Here is a 9197-nt window from a genome sequence, read left to right as displayed (position 1 = left end):
CCGCAGTGACCTTGGGCAGGTTAGTGGAACAAAGAGTCTTGCCTTCGAGCGGCGCCCGCGAAGCGGGGGCCGCGAGGCGTGGAGATTTTTACAGGCGCTGGAACAGGGATGAAAGGCTGAGCAACAGGCAGGCAGCGCTCACGACGTCCCAAAGGCAGGAAGATATATATACTTTGGGGTCGATTCCGATTCTGGAAAAAATGCTCAGAGTAACCGTTCGGAACGTTTTTCCCGTACGAATCGTACCCTGCAACGTCCCCCGTATGTACGACGAAGTACAAACCGTACCAGGAGCAGGACTCCGTACGAACTGTACAAAGACAGTACGACTGGAATCTCCACACGAATCTCCCTCGGAACCCACTGTACGCGACATCTGTACGGTTCGCGGCCGCTTTCTCCGACCCGGCAAGTACGATTCGTGTCAGGTACGCTCCATATGACCCTTTTTCTACGGGAGCTGAAAACAGCCGTAAAAGCAAAGTTCGCCCTGAAACAGGTACTGAACGGACCCCCGGGTACGGTGCGTACACCCCATGATCGCAGGGGTACTTGGGGTGTACGCACCGTACTCTGTGATCTTGGGGTGTACGCACCGAACCCCATGTTCGGTGGGTGTACGGTGCGTACACCCCATGATCGCAGGGGTACAGTGCGTACCCCTGCAGGGGTGTAGAATTTAACAAAATATCTACTTGTCCATGGGGCAAGTTGCTTCATAAATCTACTTGTCCTGTAACAAAATCCACTTGCCCCTTTGGTGCCATGTAGTGCAGCGACAAATTATGGCAGCAATCTCAATGTATAAGAGCTCTGACATAGCCTCTCTGATTATGCCAGGACTCATACCATAATAGTGTTTGAATACTTGCAATCCCCTTATGTTGCCACGTTTCCTCAGATCTACATACTTGGGCTGAAGGTAGTGGTAAGCAATAATTCCAGGGTTAGAATGCCTTCTCGAGTCTGTGCAAACCTACTAACTTGCATGTTTTAAGCAATTTCAACATCTCTTTTCTAATCTTTTCCCATACTGGGAAATGTTGGAAATTTTCTCATGACAATGGCAGACGTAAACCTTCGTCCAGAGTTGCGGAAAAAGTGGTTGGAGGGAAAGTACTTACTCATGCTAAAATGCAGTTCACAAATATTTTCTAGGAGTTCTATTTCTTGTCCTACTTCTTGGGAATTCAAGAAAGCTGTATAGCTGCACTTAATGCAAAGCCATATACCATGGGTGCACTTTTGAGACTTTCTTTAATAATTGAGCCCCTAATTTGGTCTGGCATTGACCGTGAGCTTTTGTTTATTAAAATTCATTCTCTCTCTGTATCGGCTGGCTTCACTGTGAGTGACAGCATTCTGCTCTTTCACAAGGAGGATATTGGCACACAAAGTAGTTATGTTCAGTACCAGTAACTACTATGGCAGTGTGTGCTTTTTGAGACCAAAACAAATGTTTACTTTTGCCAATGTTTGTTATAATGGTGAGGGCCTGGTGTTTCCCACGCCAATAAGGTTTTACAAAACCCATGCCAGAACAAGTCACACATTGACAAAACTAAAAAGCTGTCTGCCAATTTCAGACCTATTAGCTTTGCCGGTGCTTGTTTTTTGTTACCCACAATCTTATTGAAACTGGGTAATCTGATTATCCATTATGAATATTTTTGGGAAATACTAGCATGCATCTAACATGTAACAAAATGATTTTGTAAAGAAATGGTATCTGACATTTTACAGTAGTTTAGCTAAATATTTTTTTCCAGCTTTCATTTTTTTATGAACATTTTATTTTGAAAGCAAAGATTCATCACTCTTGCTTTCAAGGTTCTGCAAATATTTGCATCAAATCAAAGAACATTATAGTTAGCCTCATATAGCTAAACTTTGAAAACGTGTTTACACATTTTTATACTGGAACCACTGTCAGTAGTGCAGTCTGAGCTTACAACATTTACTTAGAGTGTGCACCCCAATAATAAAGGCTTTCGATTAATGAACCATAAATACAAGTTTGAACAGCATTAACATTGGGCAAAACGTTTACCTTAACAGCAGGCAGTGCCCTTCCCTGATACATAATGTGGGACTGAAAACTGGCAGCCAAAGGGTTTGTGCTGCAGGGGGTTGGACCTACTTGTCCCAAGGACAAAATGCACATCAAAACTTGTTGCCATTGACCCCAAACAATATGTCCTGGGTGTCGGGCTATAGGAATTCCACATCCCTGCCCTGCGATCTTGGGGTGTACGCACCGTACCCCTGCGATCATGGGGTGTACGCATCATACGGGGTGTAAGTGATTGTGTGCTTTTCCGTACGAATCGCCCTTACCTGACGTGGACCGTACGAATCGCGTCCTCATACCCCGGTCCGGATCGTACTCGTGGGGTCGTACGGCATGTGTACGAGTCGTACGGTTCATTGTTTCAGCCTTGCAATACGTACGGATCGCGAGGATTCAGACGGATTGACGGAATACGGATCGTACTACGCGACTCGGACAGACGGGTACGATTCGTACGGCGATGGCTCCGGATGAAAATCGTACAGATGTTTTTTTTCCAGGATCGGAATTGCACCCTTTGTGTTTTGCTCTCAGGAAATAGGAATCTGTTAATGTGTTGAAATGGATCACTTTCTTGATTACAACTCTTAATTCCTTTATGGTGTGCCCTCTGCTAGTAGTGCTGTCTGTCTGAAGGAGACAGTCATTGCATCTGTGGATTTGATGCCCACCTTTCCTATAAGCATGCCCTATTGTGTATCATGGCATAGTGTGTGTGCGTAATACAAAAATTGAGGTTCAATGAATATATACTTTCATTCGTTGCCAGTTAGTTATGTTGTTATATATTTTTCTTATATAGCGCAATAAATACCAATTTCATTGGCACCTTGGCACGGTTTGAATTTTAGCAAACTGTAAATTAGTTAGTCAAACATGTATGCGTCTGCTCTGGGTCAAACCAGGTTGAGATTTGTTATTTGCTAAATCTTAAAGGCATGACGCATGTGCGCTTGCTCGATTCTGTCGTTCTGATAGAATTTGGCTTTCTTTCACCTCCAAGGGTTTCATACTCACTATGTGTATATCCAAGTTGTCGGAGTGGAGGAAGAGAGTTGTATTGAATTGGTTTTTAGTTTGATGCAGTTATATGGTTTGGTACTCAGTGTGTTTATGTTCATAATTATTTGATAGACTTTGTGGCTTCCTATTTCTACACAAGTTTGGTACACCGAGATTGTGCTGTGTGTGCACGCGTGTTAGTATCAGTTTAAATACTTACTATGAGAATGCTATGTGACTTATGTTTCTTCAGTAAGTTTGGTGATCTTTGTGTGTGTTTGGGTGTGCGCACGTCAGAACACACAGCTGGTTTGTTTCATGTGCATGAGATTGCGCTCAGTGCACATACACCGCAGGAATCGTAACAATAAAGCCACCTCTAGATCTTGGATTTGGGAATGGCAGTTACGAAGCGCTTGATAACTAAACGCTGGAAGCACCCCGATCCCCCAAATATAAACATGTGGAGATATTCAATGTGCACCTGGGCCAAAGCAGAGAGCGTTGCTTTAAGTTGCAAGGACACATTGGGCTTGCGTATGGTACCCCTAGCCGCACACTGGGATGCAATACTGGTGGATTTAACGCCCCCACATGCTGCGGCACCGCAGGCCCCAGCTGAAACAGAGACCTGACCAGCGAAGACATATGCAGATTAAATCCAGGATATTACGCAGCCTAGCGCACAACCTGCATTACACGATCAAAATAACAAATAGTCTTTCATCTCCTTTGGCGGTAGGTCAAGGTGTTCTTCAAGGCTCCATACTTGCACCCACATTGTTCAATCTCTATTTAGAACCATTGGGAAATCTCCTAAGTAAATCCGGGATCTGCTATCATCTCTATGCGGACGACACTCAAATCTACATCAAGGTTGCCTCCACTCATGATCTCTCCGTGCTAAGCTCTACTCTCGACTCCATTCAAAACTGGATGTTAACTCATCAACTGATTTTGAATCCCTCAAAAACTGAATTCCTCCTCCTCTCCTCCTCCCCCGGTTCAATCATAGATGGATCAGATGAATCTAAACCCATCATTGTTGACAGCGCAAAATCCCTTGGTGTCATACACGACACAAAACTCAATCTACTCTCCCACATTAATTCCATTGCAAAGTCTGCTCGATACCAACTGCGCCTTCTTTGGGGGGTTTGTCTCTTCTTCACAGAGCATGATCTTAAAACCCTGGTCCAATCGCTGGTCCTCTCCAGACTGGACTACTGCAACTCTCTTCTTACTGGCCTCCCCAAATCCCACCTGTCCCCCCTTAAATATGTTCTCCATTCAGCAGCTCGTTTCATATATGGGGCCAAAAGAAGCGACCACATCACACCCATTTTATCCACCCTCCGTTGGCTTCCCATCCAGGCAAGGTCTATCTACAAGACTGCCTGTATCACCCACAAAGCCTTGCACTCCTCCTCTCCTTGCTACCTGGCGAATAAACTGAAACTCTCTAGAGGCTCTAGACCATCACGTAATGCGGAAAACCTATTGCTTGAACTTCCCACTTTCAAGAAGGAAAGGTCAATGGCCCAATCCTTTTCAGGCAACGCAGTGGGAATCTGGAACTCACTTCCGCCTCAGCCCCGGACCACCACCTCTTCCCCGGCCTTCAAAACTGACCTCAAAGCTCTCCTCCTTCAAATACACTTCCAAACTTAATTCACACCCTTTCTATTATCTGAAGGAAGTCCCTCCTTTATAGGAAATTCTGTTCTACATGACTAGAAGTTCATTCCTAATGTGTTCTTGTGGTTTGAGAGTCTGCCATTTATGGCAGTATTATACTTCTACTTGTATTGTGTACTCCTTTGTAACATGCACACGTCAGTTTCCCTCTTGAAATGTATCGTTTGCTACCTCTTGTATTTTGTTTGCTTTTGATACATGCACAATTGTCACCATTGCCTCATGTAACGAAACGTTTGTTCTTGTGTTTTGAGTATCTGCCATTTAGTGCAGTATTATACCTCTATTTGTACTTTGTACACTTTTGTAACATACACACGTCACTTTTTTCCTTTTGTAACGTATCGTTTGCTACCTCTTGTATTTTGCTTGCTCTTGATAGATGCACAATTGTCACTATTGCCCTATGTAGCATAACGTTTGCTCTTGTAACATGCTGACTTGTAATTTTTCCACATGTTCCACTACTGTTCCTATTGTGAAGCGCCTGACACCTTCGGGTAAAGTCTGTGATATATAAAAACGCATTAAATAAAATAAAATAAATAAATAAAACTCATAAGCACTGCTAATACAGAGTCATTCATAACAACACGGGGGAGGGAGTGATTAGGCAGCACAAGCACCAGTTCCTAGTTTCACACCTATTATGTATTAATTTGGCCGGTTTAGTTAATACCCACCTCCACGGTTTTGTTTTGAACCAAGCTGTAATGGTTGATATAAAAAGAATGGTAAAATGTGAAGCTCACAAAATAAACGCTGTTAATCTTAGATGTGATAACATGTAGCCATATGGTCGACGCAACTGATTGTATAGAAAAATTGACAAACAACCTGCATATGTTGGTAAAGACTGTTAAACAGGTAAAATCAATAAAAACAGATTTTCAATGAGATTGGTGCTCAGTGTGTGCATGTCTGCACATGTATGAGGAGATCTCTTTGGAATTTATTGGTGGTTGCATAGGCTTGGCGTTCTGAATCTAAAGAGGTCAGGTGCTGCAGATGTCTTTGTGTGAATACCTGTGTTTTGGTGTGCATATATCTGAGGTGTTTAGTAGTTTGTTGGATCTACATGGAGTTCGTTTGGCGTATGTGTATCTCTGTGAATCAGATTTGCATGCACGTGCTTTACGAAATTTGTGGTTTGTTACACGTACAAGGGTTTGGTGTGGTCATTTGTTCGTGTGTACATATGTAGGACTGCATATGTATATAGGGATAGCTTGTCTGTTGTATTGGTTGGTTTGTTAAGATGTGTCTGTCTGTCTGTGTGTAGGTTTGTGTTGGATGAGATGCTTGTGCATTTACACACTGCTGGTGCTTTGTGTGTCTGTGTGTGTATGCATCTGTGTATCTTACTGGGTATCTGCTTTGATGCATATATCCAGGTCTGATGATGTCCATGTGTGTGTGGTAAGTGGTAGTGTGTACATTTCCTTTTTTGCCTGTTTGTGCATGTCTGTGTTAATGTGTATATATCCAAAGGATTCCTTGAGTTGTTGCACCTCAGTTATATGTGTATCTGTGCATCGGATCAACCTCTATATGGCTCCGCTCACCCCCATCGTCAGAACCTATGGACTCAACATTGTGTCATACGCAGACGACACCCAACTCATCCTTTCCCTATCCAACGAACCCAACACCGTCAGACACAACTTTCAAGAAGGCATGGAAGCCGTCGCCAAATGGATGAAAAACAGCTGCCTACAACTAAACACAAACAAAACGGAAGTACTCATCATGGGCCCAAACCCTGATGCCTGGAACAACACCTGGTGACCCTCTGCCCTTGGAAGCCCGCCCACCCCCACGGACCACGCACGCAACCAGGGAATAATTCTGGACTCAGAGCTCAAAAGGACCGCCAGATCAACTGCATCTCACCCTCCTGCTTCCACACCATCCGCCTCCTACGTAAGACCTTCAAATGAATCCCCCGCAAACACAGAAAGGCCGTCACTCACGCCCTGGTCACCAGCAGGCTCGACTACGGCAACGCACTCTATGCCGGAATAAACAAAAATCTCACCCGCGAGCTACAGAACATCCAAAACGCCATCACAAGACTGGTCCTCAACCTGCCAAGACACTGCCATCTCCCAGCACCTGCGCACACTCCACTGGCTCCCCATCGAAGCTAGAGTCACCTTCAAGATGCTAACCCACGCTCACAAGGCCCTCCACAACACCGGACCAGCATACCTGAACAGCCGACTCAAATTCCACTCACCCCAAAGGACCCTATGATCAGTCCAGCTCTCCTACGCCGTGGTCCCTGCAGCAGAAAGACCAGATCGGGAGGCCGCTCCTTCTCCTTCCGCACGGCCAGAGCCTGGAACGACCTTCCACTCTACCTCGGACAGATAACATCGCTGCCCATCTTCGCAAGAAACCTCAAAACCTGGCTCTTTGACAGACCCCCTCCTTGATGGACTGGAACCTGCAACACAACCCCTCCCCCGGTGCCTTGAGATCCTTACGGGTGAGTAGTTGCGCTTAACAAACACCTGATTGATGGGAGTGTGTAAATGTGACAGTGGATCTGTATATTTTTCCAATTCAGTGTGCTTGATCTTTTCCCATGGATGTTGTACCCACACGGATTTCGCCAACTGTGTCCAACAATGAATCTTTGCAACTAGGCCCCGTGGTTCAAACATTGCAACACTGTTTTTTGCTCTCTCGAGTTTTAAAGCTTGTCCTTAATAAGCTCATAACTTTTTTTCCATCGTTTTTTGGGTCAGTTTCTGCGGGCGGGTCATGTTTATCAAACAAACACCTTCGCTATAATCACTTTGGGTGTTTCCAGAACTTACATCAGAAAATAATGCAATTATGCTGCCAAGGATAAAAAACTGTTGCTTAATTTTGTATTTTAATTACTGGCTGTGTATAAAGTTGGTGTTTTAAAATGGGAGCATCCCTGACATTTGACAAACGAGTTTTTAGTAATGAATTCCATCTCTTTCTGCAACAAAACAGGATGAACCAGATCTGGCCTCTCTTTTTTATGTCTGATTCACCTACACAAAAATAAATTAGGTCACAGGTTTTTAAAGGCATAAAGCCATGGTACACTTTTCCATTGGATAGGGGCCTGAGTGGGGGTCCAGATCGGCCCTTTCAGATTATGGCCCCGATTAAGAGTTGATGAGATAAACAGTAGGGTGTTACTTCATCTGGCACTACCAATACTGCAGGCATTATTACCAGAAGGATAACCCACCCTTATATGAGATTTTGTGTTCAGATTGGGAAAAAACAATATAAAATCGATGTTTATACATACTTCCCGTCCGTTTTACACACAGTCTGAGCAGGTCCACCAATGCATTTGGTCAGGTTTTACCTAGCAAAATCTGATATGGTATTAGCCTATGGGTATTACAGCATGAGGTATATCACCTGGGATATTTCCATTACAATCGTAATCCTGATTTCGGCAGAAACAGGAGCTTCCACCCAATCTGAAATTATCTCAGAAAGTCATAATTAGAGCAGATGTATTCCAGTAAATCTACTGTGTAGAGCCATCCCACACATCTAAAGAGGAATCAAAAGTATGATCCAGGGTTAGTGGGTATTGAACACATCAAATTCTGCTTCAAAAGTGCAAATTCGCATAGGGAAACATGGCTATCTCCAGTAAGATGTTTCCATTCTCTGACCTGAGATCTATTTGAATCCCTGGGTGATCTAATCGGTCATTAGGTTGCTCTATAGAGCTAAAACACTAGAAAATCAGCATTCAGCTGGTTCCTTAACGCACTTCTGAATGCTCAAGTGCAGGACAATTTGCATTGAGGTTTCAGGCTGAATCCCACAGGGATGGCTCAAGGTTATCCTTCAGAGTATGATCAACCGGGCGCTGCTAGTCAACAAAACGTCACTGGCAGTGGTGCAACAGGGGCCCCCGCAGCCCCCTCCCTACGGGGGGCCAGAGCTGCAGGGGGCCCCCTCAGCACAATACTCTGGCCTGAGAGCTCCGGATTAAATTCAGAGCGGGGGCCCCTGCATGTACCTTGCAGGGGGGGTCCTCTCAAGTATCGTTACGCACGTGGTCACTGCCACAGGTCCTCAGACTGTTGTTTAGCCGCATAGAAGACACCAGTTAATATTATTGTTATCACATCTTCAGAAACATAAACGCTGAAATACATGGCACCCACCGCGTTTAGGTTATATGACATACGAACAGCTGGTGACGTTAACACATGCTGGTCGGGATTAATATTGTATGGCAGCATTTATCACTTATCCCTGTGTGGGGCACTGAAGCGCTACACTGTATACAATGTGTGGTTGGATGGATGCTGTCTTTGTTTTGATCCTATATAGGAAGTGTTTCCATGTTGTGTGTGATGACTACTGAGGTGGGGTTATTGTGTTATAGGACACAGAGGGTAGTAGCGTGGTG

Source organism: Lissotriton vulgaris, chromosome 5, assembly GCF_964263255.1.
Source record: "Lissotriton vulgaris chromosome 5, aLisVul1.2, whole genome shotgun sequence".
NCBI classification, from domain to species: Eukaryota; Metazoa; Chordata; class Amphibia; order Caudata; family Salamandridae; genus Lissotriton; species Lissotriton vulgaris.
The sequence above is the reverse complement of the archived record's forward strand: the minus strand, read 5'-3'. Positions refer to the sequence as shown.